The following is an 18139-nucleotide window of genomic DNA, read 5'->3' on the forward strand; positions in this document are numbered from 1 at the left end:
AGAACATATTTTTATGATTGACTTATAAACTGAAGGAGTTTATTATCAAGGTGTATTAAATTTTACTTGTATTTTGTTCTTATTAGGTGAATATAATTTTAATATATAGACAAGAGCAGGCAATCGATAGGCAGTTAACAATAATAACTTCCTTCATTCGTACTACCAAAGAATTGGGACCACAAAACGTTTTTGTTGCAGTTTTGCTTGCATGAAAATAATATTTTTTTCAAAATTCGAACCATAAAACTTGCACCGGCAACATAAATGAAAGGTCATATTTTATCTTGCCCTAACACAATAATATTTATTTGAATTTGATCTCTCGATTTAACGGCCAAAATACTTCATTGCTTCCTTGTTGGTTATTTATCTACTATTAGTTAAACTGCCTATATAGATATACAGAGTCAATTTCCCACTATGGGCATAGTGAAGATAAGCTTATATGCAACCTTGCTGAACTTACTCCTACAATATATTGCCTTAGTTGGAACTTAATTACTATTGCTATGCCAGGAATGTCGGGCGCCTTGCACCATAATTGACTTATAGTTTCTATATTCAAGAAGAACCCAGTTTCGATATATCACAAACAAAAGGTAGATGCAAAGATGAATCTCCACTTCAATTAATTTCGTTAATGTATCTAGCCTTGTATAATATACACTATTTGTTTGAAATGAACTTGATAAAGCTTATAAACTTATAATAGCAACTAATTGCCAAACAATTTTTTGATAATTATATTAAAAATATTGTTATATTATTATGTATAGTGGTTTCCTTAAAATCTTTATTTTTTTACCCTATTTGGTACATTCATAATTTAAGTTTTGAAGAAGGAAGGAATAGAAACAGTAATTAATTGCTACTTAATAAATCACCCACGTTAAGGCACTTTTTAAAATATAGCTGTAATCCTGTTAGTGAGAAAACAGCGCATCTTCAGTTGTTTTTCGCCGCGCTAGAACGTGACTTCAATGCAGAGTCATGCATTTCTCAGATAAATATACAATTATTTATCACCCCACAACTGGTGACATCAAAATACGGATTTAAATTTATTTACGTCGTTATAATTCTATTGTGAGTTCAAGAGGTTTTTATTTTATAAAAATTCATGATGATATAAAAAAAACCATTGCCGCTACAACCTTGAGTCTTTCTGTATCTGTTTTGTAATCATCATTTAAGTTCTAGGAGTCCAGGCACCTCTCATTTCAGTTCTTCGCGAATATAACGGAATAAACACTTCATCCAGAGCTTGACTTATTCGGTAGTGGGCTGATCAATTTTAAAAATAAACATATTGAAGTACCTATCTGAAACCTAATCCATTGTTATGCTAATGCTTTTTTGCTTCATGTTAAGCAAAAAATTACTAGTATTTCATATAATTTAGAAGAGATAGTATTATGTATGATGTGGTAAACTTTAATAAACAAATAATACATGTATTTATCGATAATATGGCGTATTCCAAAATCCTTTAACCACCAAAATAACTTTAAATTATGGTAAGTCATAGTTTGACGGCATTTCTTTTCTAGCTAAAAAGATTTGTAGATAGAAGATTACTCAAAGTAATACTGATATTGTAGATCTCGGGTCTCAAAGACATATATATATCATAAAAGATCTTCATATAAGAATAAGAAGAAATCTTAAACGTTTTTTATTTGACGGTGTGGAAATGTGAATGAACTCACTATATCAAACGACAGAGATATAATATTATAATGTAATTTATAGCATCCTCGTCTAGTCTAGTCATATAAAACGTCTTCGTTTAAGTAAATTCATTTTAAGAAAATATTTATTTTAGAGATGAGATGTTACAAGAATTCCAGATTTATTATTATTTACGAAAAAGGTGTTGGTAGTCACGATTAAATATCCTTTTTTATTAGTGCCTTCAAATATTTTGTTTTTTAAGTTTTGGAGGTGTTCATTGTTTGTTTAACTAATGGCCAGCCATTGGTTGGTTAGGCTTAGCAAATAAGGAAATAATACAATTAGTCCATGAGGAACTGTCAAGTCAGTAAAATAACTTATCAGGCATTTTTTTTTTTTTTATAGAACAGGGGACAAATGGGCAGGAGGCTCATCTGATATAAAGTGATATGGACACTCTCAATACCAGAGGCTCGCGAGCGCGTTGCCGGCCTACGATTTCATAGCTGCACCATTCTTTAGATATATACATAAAATACTAAACAACTCTGAATGTAAGCTTTCTACGTATGATTATAAAAAGAAAAATATGTTTCTTTGTATGTTTGTAATGGATAAACTCAAAAGCTACTTAACCTATATTAAAACTATTATTTTTAATTCACCATATATGCAACATCATACTTGCGTAATATAGGCTTTATTTATTTAATGATTATAAAAAATATGTCCAGCCAGAACCACATGTAGTTTTTCTTTAAACAAATTTTATTTCAAGTACAAAGTTCTTTTAACACTGTTACAAGTATGCGGGACCTACTGTGTATGTAGGACACAACAAAGCTATAAACCGAATGAAATATATTCTTGTACTAACGTAAGGCTTTCTCGTAAAACCGGTGAAAAATTTGACTGTCTGAAAAATTCAGCTCACCTGCAGCGTGCGTGCGTCTACCTTTAACATTTGAATATTACGCGAAGCTACGAAAAATCTTAAAAATTGAATGTTTTGACAATTGACATATCAATAATCATTACATATGTACTAATGCGATAGAACTACACAACACCTAGATAACTTCTACACAAAAATAATAGAAATATCTACCTACCTTATAACTAATAACTAGCCAACCATTCTTATGAACTCAGCCAGAGTACAAACAAATAGGTATCCATATAAACTTTATTCATAACATTTATCGAGGTTATACCACGCGGTTGTTCGTTCTAAGTTCAGCAGTTGGGTAAACATGAGAATCACATGGTATATAAGAATCTATATGCTTGTGTTTGATATATTTAGGAATAATAATAATTTAGCAGTGTTGCTAAATGGCTTCAGCGTGCGACTCTCATACCTGCGGTCGTAGGTTCGATCTCTGGCTGTGCGCCAATGGACTATCTTTCTATGTGCGCATTTAACATTTGCTCGAACGGTGAAGGAAAACATCGTGAGGAAACCGACATGTCTTAAACCCAAAAAGTCGACGGCGTGTGTCAGGCACTGGAGGCTGATCACCTACTTGCCTATTAGATTTAAAAATGATCATGAAGCAGATTCAGAAATCTGAGGCCAAGACCTAAAGAGGTTGTAGCGCCACTAATTTATTTTTAATAATAACTTAACTATAATAGTACAAAAGCGTGTTAACGATAGTAACGGTTGATTAAAATTGTATTCATTCGAAGTCTAGGTATTTCTTACACACGAGTGCGTAGTTTTGAGCAGGCTTCCTTAACACTAAAGTAAGGTCAATCTAAGAAAATCGAGTCAAAGCTCAAACGTAAAGGCTTTCTATTATTTCATTTAAAAAATTCACTGTCAATACTTTTTAAAACAATATCGAAAAACTCATAAGAAATGTTTTAATAATTATTATGAAACAAGAAATAAAACGTCTGTTTTAAATGAAAACAGATACGTTCTATCGTCAAAACAATTGTATAAGAAAACTGATTTTATAATAATATATGTTAGAACATACTTATAAAGTACACTTGTGCGGTTGGATAAGCAAGGCGTATCCAATTCTTAGTAGGCAGAGTACGCTAGGTTGAAAGTCAAGATTTTTATGAATAATTTATGTTATACCCCGTTTTTATCGCAGTCGGTATACGTTCGATATTCTCGTGTTTACACTTAAGATTCACCGGTACATTTGTGAATATTTTCATTTATGTACTGCGATATGAGGTGTCTAATGCGGTACGGGGCGATGTCCGAAACATATCATGCTTTTAATGAGGTTTAAGTATCCATTTAGTTTTAGTTATTATTGTTTTTATTTTTTATTTTGTAGTTGCTTGTTTATTTTTTTCCTTGCTTATGTTGTAATATAATTGATGAGTATGTGTGTAAGGCGTAAGTACGCGTTGTTTTAGAACTTATAAATAAATCAAAAAGTCTGTCAGTGAAGCGCAATCTAGTTATTCGTTCGTATTTAGGTAGATTTGTTTATTATGTAGAAGTTATTAAGGTGTAGGTGTTGTGTAGTTCTATCACATTAACAGTAAAGATATAATATTGTCTGGAAATAAATAAATGTCAATTGTCAAAATATTCTTCAACAGTGATTCACCAGTCATTGCAAGCCTGGTTATTAATAAATTTTGTAAACAAAATCGGCAGCCCTGAAACGATAATGTTCAATCGATCCGCAGTTAATGTAGTGGGGGGGGGGAAGGGTTAGGGTCAATCAGTTTTCACGTGACGGGGCGTTATCTAATTGTCGGAGGAAGAACTGTTCTCAAATTAATACACAACAACGCGAATTCGCAAGTCATGTTCGAGACCATAATACATTTATTTGGCCTTTCTAAAGGCTATTTTAGAGCCATTATATAATAGTTTCAGTGGAAAACTACTAAACAATGATTGGGGTTGCGGAATTCTCATTAAAACCGGTCAGAAATTGCCAGCAATAAAATTGGACATTACAACCGCGGGCTAATGTACTTCAGAAGGTCAAATCCCTGAAATTCACCAAGTTTTATGGCGGAAATCTTGTCGTACATGTATCCAGAACTACATATTCGCTTGTTGTAAAAATATTTTGAAGAACTAAATTCTGTGTCAATCAGTAAGAATGCGGATAAAAAGAATAAGATTCAATCATTATAGGTTAGAAGTATTATATTGGTTTAAGTTTTGATATTCAAATTATACATTAAGTAGATAAACCCCAAAAAATCTCAAAGTTTGATTATACATGTTATCGGTATTCTTATTATTACATCATATTATATCATCGTTTCTCAACCATCTTTATGTCACCCCACGAAAAAGCCAAAAAGTTAGGTAACAGTCTTCCAACAACCTAAAAAAAAAAGGGTGCGTGTACTTATGTACGCGCGTAAGAAGTTATACTTCTTTGGCATTATTAAAAATAGTTTTTGATTGCATGCAAATAATTATTTACAATTAAATAATCAAAGACAGGAAAAGGAGTCATTATAGTCAATAAAGTTCAGTTTACATTTGAAAAATTAAATAAATAAATATTTATTATTATTCTCTTACATTAAGTGTAACATAAATTCTATTAAGTTAAAAGTATATAGTATTATATATTTAGAACATCTCTACCAAACACTAAGATGTATATTGTAGCTTTGGCAGTATTGCACAATATAACCATTGATTTCAAAATCAAAATTGATAGGTTGATAGTTCTTAATTTAGGTTGTTTTAACAATTAAGTTATTTAAACAAATAAAACACTATTTATCTTTAAAACATTTTTATTTCATTATACTATTTATTTTTAAGTGACTCTAATGTCTGCATCAGAATTTCGGTTTGTAATTTTAAATTAATCATTACTTGGTTGTGCATCACTGCCATATTCTTAACTTTATGTTTGTGTTCTATTTGAAGCCGCCCATTTTCCAGAGCCCGAAAGCTATGCATATCTTGATACGAGGCTTCTCCAGAACTAAAACTTCTACTTGCTTTCTGCAACAAATAAGAGAATATTAATATAAGTTCTGTCCATGCAAAAATTAAAAAATTTACAATTCATATTATAAAAATCCTTCCTGGAAGAACAGTCTATATATTAGTCAGATAAAAACCCGTTGTGTAGTTTAGAAAAACTAATTGCACATGCTACAGACCTGGATAGCAACTTTCTTTTATCTATTTAGAGATAGAGATAATTTAAAAATAATACCGGTTACAGGTTTCTTTGGAGTTGTTTGGGGATTCTTGTTATTCAGTTTGACATGTTTTTCTTTACCCTTTTGATTATAATCCTACAAAATAATGAAATTGTTAAGTTATGTTGTCACTGTTGTGCACACCTTTGTTTGGCTTTTCTAGTATTCAAGTTATGTCAAAACTGATTTATTACCTTATCATTGTTCGCTTTATTTGCTTTTGGGATATCAATTGTTTCCAAAATGATTTTATTTGTAATATCCCAAAATATATAAATAACATCTATTAATTTAAGTTCATCATGTTGAGTGGTTCGCATTCAGGTGTTAAGGTGTATTATACCCACTGTCCATTATAAGTGGGAATGGGCTCACTTTTGGCTGGACAGAGTTTTGGTACTACAAGTGCAACATGGATGTTTTGAGGTATTAGAATATCTCTGACTACCCTGTAGGAGAATAAAGTACTGTTGTGAGCATATTATGCTTATGCTTGAGAGGTTGAACGCTGAACATCACCATACATCATATTTATAATTAACATTCCTACCTTGACACCTTCACAATCAAATTCATTGAAATCGACTTCAAACTATTGCGGTATCATCTCTGCCACGTCCATTGTGTCTGGAGAAGGTGATGGTGACTTTGATCCACCTCCAGTTTTTGATGTTTCACAGCGATAAGATCTCAGAGAATACAACTTTTTTTTTTGTATTCAATTTAGTGCACTTTCACTGATTCATCAATTGTTTTTGTCTCTTGTTCTTATATTTGCTAGATTAAATCTGAAAAATTACGTTTTGATTAAACAATGTGGTTAATTTTTTAATCAAAACATTACTCGATAATAATAATACATACGGATAGTTAACCTCAATTGTATTGAAGCACTTAGGAGGGTTAATGTCAGTTTTTTCACAAATATTTTATAATTTTCATTAGTATTGATTATTAAAATATTCAATTTCACAAATCACTTCTGAATATAATTAAAAAGCATTGCTAAATTTCTTTGAAAAAATAATTAAAACTTATTAAACTTTATTGGTTAAAAAGGTAAATGACAAATATCATTAATCATTATTGTCATTCAAAATTTGCGATCTTCGAACTTCACGCATATTCTATTTCTTTTTACTTGTAGATTGTCTTATTCCTATCTCGCTCGCGCACGCTATAATCACACTCCCAATTTTGTGTCACAGGTGCGCGCGCATCGTAAAATTTCACTCTCATCAATTTTTCATAACGCGCCTAAAGAAGTACAACTTCAAAAATTATAATTTAGTTTTATAACTCTACACTATAATTATTAAATCCTTTAATAAACGAAGCTTTTATACTATTATGTAGTTTGACTTCTACCCCCTTTTAAAACAAACTTGACCCCCCTCAAGGGTCGCGAACCCCGGCTTGAGAAACGATGTATTATAGTATATTGGTAAATATAGATAATAATGTAGGTGAGTATTTGTTATTCTTGTGACCTTCTAACCTATACTAAGAAATACATATTTTCTTTACAAAATAAATAAAGCAACGCAAAGTAGAAATTATAGTCTTTAGCTTTTGAATAAATAAGCGGAGGAACGAAAGGGAATTTCTTATACGGAAATGTGGATGGTGCTTAGATTGGAATGACTACTTGGCAGCAAAGTAGCATACCGCCGCGTTTTTAGTCCATTCATTTGGACCAAGAATCTAGTACTTTTTGTTGCTTAAAGTTTAAAAAATTAAATAAATTAAAATTATTAATCTCATTTTTTATAGAATGCTTTGGAAAAAACATAGTAAGCTTCATGTTTAAAGCTAGTAAGGTCCTAGCAATATAATATTTGTTGTATCGTATCGTCGTCGAATCGTCGACGACCATTCTCTTTCCGAGCTGCTAGATCCCTTGGCGTTGCGTAGAGATGTGGGGTCTCTCTGCATCATCTACCAAGCAGAATGTTCAGAGGAGTTCGGTTTAATAACTGTAGCAACTGTAGTAACAGTTTCAATACGGACGTCAAGGCAGAATACGAAATTCCATCCGTATCACCTCGACGACTGGCGTGCCACAACGAAGCGTTTCATAAGGCAGTTTTTGTCGCGCACCACCACTATGTGGAACCAGCTACTCATTGAAGATTTTTTATTTTTTAGCGTCTTTCAAGAAAAGAGCGTACCAATTCTTAAAAGACCGGCAACGCACTTGCGAGCCTTTTAGCAATGTGAATATCCATGGGCCGCGGTAGCACTTAACATCAGATGAGGTTCTGCACGATTGCCCCCAGTTATATAAAAATATGTATGATACTCTACTAGATCTAACACATTTCTTCCATTAGGTATCAAATGGGTGATAATTTTCAATATGGCTTCTGCTGTTCGAACCAAATATCTATGGATTTCTATATTATTATGGATATTATCTAATTTCACAGGTATGTGAACCGTATCGAATGGAAGATAAATAGTGCTCGTGTTACAATCATTAGTCATGCCCGCTTTTATCGGATTACCCGGGTTTAACAGGACAGTGTACAGGCTGATTTGTAGCAAAGTTGTATTGTCTATATAAGCCATAGTAAAACCATATATAAGCTACAGTTATACGTTAAAAACAAGCCGTGCAAAGAGTTTTGCTAGAGAAGCGGCGGTTAAACAGGTATTTTCTGGACAGGCGTAGCCTCTAATAGGCTACATCTCACCAAACATCAGGTGGGCCAAGCGTCTGTCCAGATCTGTATAAAAAATTAAGCACATAGAGTAGAACAATTGCTATACATATTCTTTTTTCATTTTCATTTTTATTTTTAAAATCTTTATTTTGATATTTCTGTCGCTAGATTGGACAAATTATTTCCACTAGTACAGTTTTTTGGAGTTGTGTTAAACTCTATTATAATATATATTACTCTCTAACGGTGGCAGCTCAATCGAAAACGTGTAGCCAACATTTAGAAGAAAAGAGGAATTGGTATCAAAACCAAAATAAGACTGATACGGGTTCTAGGCTCTATCTTCCTGTATGGAGTAGAAACGTGGACTATCTTGGCTCTAGAAAGGCAAAGGATCGATGTTTTTGAGATGTGGTGCTGGCGGCGAATGCTCAGAATACCGTGGACTGCGAAGCGCACCAATACATCGATCCTGACCAGTTGGTCAAGCGGAGTTGCAGCAGTTGCAGAGTTCCGCATACGGACTTGCCTGTCTACCAGCCTACAGCGAATTGTATCTTATTTCGGCCAAACAATGCGCAGAAGAAATGAGAACTTGGAGAAACTGATCGTGGTAGGTAACACAGAAGGCAAAAGATCACGTGCTCGTTCACCAACCAGATGGACCGATCAAGTGAAAGACTCATCGTCCTCAAAACAGTACACTGTCATAAGTGTGTGGTAACAGATAGTGCGTTCCAGATGCTTTCTTTTTGACCACGACACTTTGATATGAGATGCCGATTATGGGGAGAGAGATATTATAATGATAAATTAGCAGTATATATCATTTACTTTTTAAAAATAAAAAAAGTATCTCTATTTATCTCTAAGTTCTAGTTCTATTTATCTCATTTTAATTATTATTATTTAATATATTCTCTTAAGTTACAAAGTAGGATTACCTAACCTAATTGTAATTAAGCTGCTTTGAGGTAAAGATAATAATCTATTATTAAAAACGAGAATAGGTATAGATTAGGATATAATATAGAATAGGATAGGTTAGGATAGACTTAAATTACTAATTAGTCTTTTTTATGTAGTAGGAAGCAAACGGGCAGGAGGCTCACCTGATGTTAAGTGATACTGCCGTCCATGGACACACACAATGGCACTAAAGCCTTCGCTCGCAAGTGTGTTGCCAGCCTTTTAAGATCGGTACGCTCTTTTCTTTAAAGACCCTGTCTTAAGTTAGGCTAGACCGTAATGTTAAATAGTAAAAAAAAAACATTGCTCAAAACTAAGATTTTGTAATATATTACTCGTTTCTATGCGAGTTGTAACATGGCATTTATATATCATAGCTTCATATTAGAGATTTCCATGTAATTATATTATTTTGTGTTTCAAATTACCTTTCCTATTACATAATCCTACGTGTCACAGCTTATTTGCAAGGTATGTTATTAAAACTTTTCTGTACGAGTAATCTTTCTTCTTGTTTACCAACATTACATTCATGTTTATAAAGGCTACGAACACAAACAGTGTTCATGTTATTTAAATCCAAACTGAGGGACAATGTATACACAAATGCAAACTCTGGGCATTACTGACATTGTTTGTGGCTTCAGTATATTTACTCATTTGCTTTAACATTGCTTCAACGCTTTTTGTTATAACATATATAAGTTATTGAAAATGCATTTACACCAACCGAATATGGTCTGGAAAATATAAGTTACTAGCTGACCCGGCTAACTTCGTTCCGCCTTACAGCCTAATAATAATTAAACTTATTTTAGGATTTCATTAAGGTAATAATATTATAACAACTTTTTTGGAAATGCAGAAATATTTTATTGCTTACCATTGCGAAAGAAGAATAGCAGTTTTACACATTAGGCCACTTCTCTCTATGTTAAAGCACTATCTGATATACAAAATTTTTTGATGAGGTAACACATGTCTTCGATCAAGATCAAAGCCTGGTTATGCATCTCCTCATTCACCTCAAGATCGGAATTTCTTGAACTGACACGAATTCGACGTAAAATTATGCGTAGTTTTGTCAACAGATGGCACCACATGCTGTTTACATTCGTAAAATTGATTTACTTATTTATTGTTATTCAATAACTTATCAGATAAGTTTATTACTTATTCTGATATTCGGAGCGGAGAAGAATCCACCAAAAACGAAACTAACATCTGTCCAGCCGATCTTGAGTTATAAGTGTCTTGACTATGTGTTTGCGTGTTGTTCCCACGAGAATGTAAGTGCCTGCTCCTATTTCACCATGCCTCCTGCTGATATAACACAAGTCTTTGTATTTAATTTATGTTAATATTATTAATTACTTAAGATGTCATGTGGAACATGGTGTAATAGTTGCTGCTCCTTACAAACGTTGTGTAAAAAAAAAACATGGCGATTAAAAACAGTGGCGGAGAGTTTATTGCCAGTTCTTCTCTTCCTTTCTACGCCGTTGATTTGAGAACTGGCACTAAATTTAAAGGTAGAAGAGCATTTCATATACATTTTTTTTGACGATCATAGGTGTACAATGTGTTAGCTATAATATGATTAAATTATTTTTGATTTTTTTAAATTTAAGTGGTGTAACTAACACGACTTTGTTTTATATATTTAGATTTAAGAAAGAGTCTTTATAACAGCTAGCCTTCTGAGATAAGGGAAGTAGCCGTGGACTCATTCCACATACGCCGGCGAAGTTTTTTGGTAGATCGACATATTTTTTGATAATTTTTTTTGGGTATGTTTTATTGAGATAAACTTCTTTAATCGTAATAACAAAAACGATAAAGAAATAAGAATTTCCTAATATCAAATAAAAAGAATAATCAGTGGCGCTACAATCTTTTTTAGTTCTAGGCCTCAGATTTTTGTATCTGTTTCATGATCAATTGTCAATCTAATAGACAAGTAGGCGATCAGCCTCCTGGGCCTGACACACTCCGTCGACTTTTTGGGTCTAGGCAGGCCGGTTTCCTCACGTTGTTTTCCTTCACTGTTCTAATTCTGTGTAACTAATTCGCTTGGTATTCAGTTACCGACCAACTACTGCACCAGAGTTTTATTTTGATGCTAATATTATAAGTTATATCACTTACCATCAAACTTGTCACTGGCTTATTTATTACGTAATAGTACTGTTAGCACAATGTATATGTTACAAGCTCAAGAATACGCACCACCACATTGTAGAACCAGCATTGAAGTATTTCTGAACCATGCAACTTAGGGTATTTCATGACAAGAGCGTACTAATTCTTAAAAGGCTGGCAATCACTCACGAGCCCTCTGAGATTGAAAGTGTCCATGGGCGGTATCACTTAACATCAGGTGAGCCTCCTGTCCGTTTGCCTTGTTCTATAAAAAAAACGTGCTCGATAATTGTTGAAATCTATACACGTTTATCTAAACGTGAAGCACGGCTTTCCAATACTAAATTATTTTAACATAACACATACTATTTTCCAAGGGTAGATGAAAACTGGCCTGTTTATTATTAACGAATATGAAAATGGGAAATGGAAAATGTAGGGTAAAGAAATCAAATTATTAAAGGCATCAACATCAAACATATCCGTAATATCGAGAAACATTGACGCTTAAATATTCAAGTAAAGGAAATTCCATAATATTCAACGTACGAGATGTGCCTATATTTTTATTTCATTTCCCATTTTCGCGAGTCATCTGAGATAATGCCTTCTTACTTCGAAGTAAATACACTCACAACTAAATTGGCTTAGTGTAAGCCGTGTTTTCTGTTTTAGTATTCAGGAGGATTTTTCACTACATGTTCAAAGAACTAGCGATTATCGTGGAATAGAGAATTTTTCCATTATTACATGTAATACGAAACTTTGGAGCACGTTATCAATTCAGCAAAAAGTACTCGAACTGCCGAGTTATGTAAATAATGTAAAAAAAATTATTATTTGTTAAAGAAGTCATTCATTTAAAGAAAAAACTTTTTGACTGGATTAAAGTTATGTATTATTATAAATTTAATCCGGTCAAAAAGTTTTTTCTTTAAATGTCTAAAGGTTATGTTAATCATAGACAATACTAAGTCATTCATCGTTTATAATTCAATAGATCATAAGCTTCACCTGAACAATTAAAGCCTGAATGCTTAATAAAATCCAGTTTTTATTTATATATATATATCTTTTGCTTTTGTTGCAGTGTTGGCCTAGTGGCTTTAGCGTGCGACTTTCATACCTGAGGTCGTAGGTTCGATCCCCGGCTGTGCACCAATGGAGTTTCTATGTGCGCATTTAACATTTGCTCGAACGGTGAAGGAAAACATCATGAGGAAACCGACATGTCTTAAACCCAAAAAGTCGACGGCGTGTGGCGGGCACTGGAGGATTTAAAAATGATCATGAAACAGATTCAGAAATCTGAGGCCAAGAAAGAGAATTTATTTGTTTTTACTAATTGTTTTATAAATAAAATCTGTGCATTGAATCGCCGCTCTGAATGAAGCCGCGTCTGTCGCGTATGAATGCGTGAATTCTAAACAAATCAATTATTTTTGGAAAACCATATTTAAACGACGACTCATTGGTCTAGTGGTTAGTACCCCTGACTGCGAATCCATGGGTCCCGGATTCGATCCCCGGCTGAGACGAACATCGATGGGATGAGCATTTGGTGTTGTGCTTAGGTCTTGGGTGTTTAAATATGTATTTATATGTTTATCTATCTATAATATGTATGTATATCCGTTGCCTAGTACCCGTAACACAAGCTTCACCAGCTTAGCATGGGACTAGGTCAATTGGTGTGATTTTTTTAAAAAAAAAATCAATACAATAGTTTTCTGAAGAGGATTATGATTTTATGTAAATTGTTCGAAATAAACTAATATTGTTAATGGTTACCATCACGGATTGAATGGTATAAGGTATAAGTAGAAGAGTGATACAATTACTATACGCCCAACCTCTATCCAATTTCAGTTCAAAAAACAACTTTTCCAATTATTAACGCAACAGTTTCTAACAAAGTAAACACTTACGAACAATTACCATTTATAATGTGGGAAAATGAGTATAATAGAACGGTTATTTAACTTTCGTTATAAGTTCCTAGTAATATAGGAAGTTCGTGTTTTATTACTATAATTATATAATATACTAAATTGGACTAATTCTTTTTAATTATTTTGGACTCCTACAGGTAACAAATATTATATTTAATAAAAAAACAATTGTACTAAACATACGTATACATATAGCGAAGATGGAATACATAATATAGAGAAGAATGTTCAAATATTACATTTCATACAACAAAACTTATTCAATTAATTCAAGTAATACGTTATTTCGCTATGTTGTGTGATAGTATAAAAGTAAGAGTACGTGAGGGTGTGTATGTGGGGTGTGTTCAAGTTGCAGGTGATTTTGCGCTATAGATACTCATAATACCCTTTTAACCAATTTATTAATTAATAATAAATAAGTAACAATACAATTTTTGTAGTAGCTTATTGATATTTCACTTTGCCTTTAGTTTGGTAGTTGGCGGAATATAAGCCCTGCCTCAGATGAAAACATAAATTGGTCTTGCTTCAAAGTCGGACAGCCGTCTTATCGTATTGAATGTTGTGGAAGTGAAAGTGCACTCGTGTCTGACTTGTATATTACATCTTTTGCGTATATGGCAAGTCCTCACGATAATAGTTAAGTTAGGAGTTCTTATATTAAGCAGTTAATCACGCGATGTCTCGTCATTGCCGAATGTATCCTCTTCTAAACTTTGAGTGTTTCCAAGGTATTATATTTCATTCGACTTTATTTTTCTGTAGACAAGACAAAACTTATTAAAGAATGGTCGCGATAATAAATATTTTCAATTGTATTAAAACAAAGGAAAATAAATAAATCCATCCGAGGCTGTCTCCAGCAAGCTAGGTTGTAACCTAGATCTATATAACTGGATAATTTAAATAAAATATTGAAATACTAAAATTGTCCTTATTTCTATTGTAGTAGTAATACATGATAACTATCATACATTACTTATTTAACAAGAACCATCTGCCAATAGAGATATTTCCGAACCAATATGACTTAGAGGGGCCATCCAGAGCGTTCGTTCCCTCAAAAACCGGAAACACACCCGTACGCTTCCGGCATTGCAGGTATCCATAGCTGACGGTTAGCACTATGTTCAAAATGCTGCTCTTTTGCCTTCTGTCCCACAAAAACAAAAAAAATATTTCTCCTGTCCCATGAAAAAATAATTCTTTTAAACAAAGTCTACTTCAGTTCTTTGAAACTCCAAGCTAAAAGCTCCAAGTCGTGCCTAGACATGAACAGCTGGATCATAAGAACTCGCTTAAACTCAGATGCCGGTAGGTCTGGTACTCACATAAGCATAGAGAGATGCGGCATGTCCATAACTGAAGTGTTTAAGAAAGGTTCTGGTAACCAAAGATTTTTTCTTTATAGGGGCAGGGCTTTCAAACGGGCAGGAGGCTCACCTGATGTTAAGTGATACCGCCACCCATGGACACTCTCAAGGCCAGAGGGCTCGCGAGTGCGTTGCTGGTCTTTTAAGAATTGGTAAGCTCTTTTCTTGAAGGACCCTAGGTCGAATTGGTTCGGAAATACTTCAGTGGGCAGCTGGTTCCCCATAGTGATGGTCACCGCAAAAACTGCTTTGAAAAACGCTCAGTTGTGGAACGGCGGACGTCGAGGTGATACGGGAATTGTTAACTAAGAATGTATGTGTAGCGACAAAAACCAGTTTCTTCCAGTACTATATCGCTTGGTCACTACGTATGGCCCATACATCATTGGGTCAGTGCCGTCAGCGCTGGTCGAATAAATCTTATTTTAGCACCCTTTAACGATCACAACCTGAAATTTGTTTATCTCGCCTCCACAAAGTCACGAATTTGTCTCTTTCCGTATTGTTTCTGATAGATTTACCGTCAGCATTTCGAATGTATTATGCACATTTATTTCATGCTCTGTCCAACTGCATGTGGGGCTGCTTTTATCCAACATTTGAAACAAAACTCTAGTGTATTTGTTGACTAGATATATAGATACATATTTTTTTTATATAAGATGTTAATAATAATAACCCGTTTTCACAGACACATCACAAGGCTTTACCACTAACTAATATAAACATCAAATTTGTCGGAATGTGCCCTCAACCGGCTCTCCGCTCTATAAAGATGTTATATCTATAAATTAATCATAATATGATTGAATGAATTGAAATAGATAGTATATTTTGTTTTTGGAAACAATGGAATGGACACTAGCATGCCTTAGTTTTTTTATGTTACAGGAGGAAACGTGCATCAAGCTCACCTGATGTTTACTGATACTGTAACTGAGACACCCACACTACCAGAAGGCTTGCAAGCGCGTTGCCGGCCTTTAAGAATTGGTACGCTCTTTTCTTGAAGGACCCTAAGTCGAATTGGTTCGGAAATACTTCATAGGGCAGGTTCCACATAGTGGTGGTGCGCGGCAATAATTTCCTTAAGAAACGCTCAGTTGTGTCGAGGTAATACGGAAGGTATTTTGTATTCTGCCTTGATGATGAAACTCAGCTGCAGATCCGAACAAGTTCCAAAAGTCGTGTCTTGGACAAATGAGTCTGATATTATGATTTTATTGCATACTAGCTGGCCTGGCGAACATCGTACCGCCTAACAGTCTATTCTTTATTTTTTTTTAATACTTATTCTGCTATTCGGGACACCGGTCTAGCTAGTAAGATAAAAAAAGAAAGTTGATAAGACAACAAATACATTATGTCAAAAATAAAAATTTACCTTCCCGGAACCCCTCCACTAACACTTGAACTCTATGATATCGTATTAAAGTTCAAATTGCCATTAAATATTATTACGAATATTTTGTATGGGAATATAGAAAAGTGATGTTTTTAGACTTTTTCACTCAATTTGTTTAATTTTTCTCTCCGTAAGAACCATCCTCGTACTTCAAGGAATATTATAAAAAAAGAATCAGGCAAATCGGTCAAGCCGTTTTCATGTTATGTCGTGACAACGGAAAACGGGTTTCATTTTTATATATATAGATGATAGATTACTAGAAGAAAATTATCACGATGCAGATTCAGAAATCTGAGACCAAGACGCGGTAACACGACTGGTTATAACTTTAAGTCCTTATTAAAAACACTGACAGCGTTAATGAACAAAATGTAAAAGCTTAGAGCCGACATCAAAGAAAGTATCTTGTAAACGTAATATGTATAAAATCATTTTATTCTCATACTAGAGATACCTACTATTAACGTACTAACATTAAGTAGTACTTTAATAATAGTAAAAAAGTTAATTTCAAAATTAGATTTAACATTCTCATCCGTACTTAGATCCTATTACTTGAGCGAAAATGTAAATATTTAAGTGAGTTCTTAATAGTGAATCTTTGTATCAGCAATTAACTAATCGACGACTTAACGACAAAAGTGTTTTATTAATATAGTAAAGTTTTAGAAGTATTTCAAAGTTAGTGATTCTGCTTAGACAGTAACAAACACTTTTATTCCATTTGCGACAGCCAAATGGCTACTGAAAGTGGTAGACCTACACCATTTCTTAGTCTTAGTATTCCGGAGTGGCGTCGTAACCCAATTGGCGTAGTCCCCACACTGAGCACGTATTTCTCGTAGATCGAGGGCTTCAGGAAATCCTAGAGATCGTTTTAAACGAAATGCATCAAAGGAGTGCTTTTAGCGAGGTTTTTCCTTTGAAGGTGCAAAATAAAATAAAGCATTTTTATTTGAAAGGAGTTTAAAGATAATTAAGGTTCTTATATCTTTATGTAGTTGAAAGGAAAATAAAAATTATAGTTGTAAATTCTGATATAATGCTACCTTATCCTATTATCTCCTTATCCCGGTAAGTGACCCGTGCCACTTTGAAATATTATGTACTTTAACCTTCCTCATAAATAATTCAACATATTGGGAAAACATCACTAAGTTTTTGAGTTTATACCGAACGGCTAGAGAGATAGAGGCGGCGGAGGACTTGCTTTTTTTTCATTTGTTACACTCGCAAATAACGTGGCTATCAATTGGTAAAAGGATTTTACAAATCGGTTCAGTGGCTCCAGAGATTACCCCCTACAATCTCACAAGTTTTAAGTCTTTATAATATTAGTAGATACCGATATATGCATGCAGAAGAATGACCAAAACTTCTCCTAAACACATTTAATTTACCTAAAGTCTAAAGGTAAAGTTAAACCCACGAAAATATCAGTTTAAATTAGTTAGTGTTGTACAAGATACAAGAGCAGTGTTGGCTTCAGCGGGCATCTCTCATTCCTGAGGTCGTAGGTTCGAGCCCCGGCTGGTGCACCAATGGACTTTCAAATGCTTGATCGCGATAGGTAAAGGAAAACAAACCGGCTTGGCGACGGAAAACGTCGACGATGTGTTAGGCACAGGACACTTACTTGCCTATTAGATTAAAAAATCATTATAGGACAGAAACAGAAATCTGAGGCCCAGACTTAAAAAGGTTGTGCGCCACAATTTTTTTTATGTCTACACATACATACTCTGTGGATATACAGAGAAAAAAAAAATAGTTTAATTTTGTACTTAG

This window comes from Pieris napi, chromosome 1, assembly GCF_905475465.1.
Source record: "Pieris napi chromosome 1, ilPieNapi1.2, whole genome shotgun sequence".
In the NCBI taxonomy this organism is placed as follows: Eukaryota; Metazoa; Arthropoda; class Insecta; order Lepidoptera; family Pieridae; genus Pieris; species Pieris napi.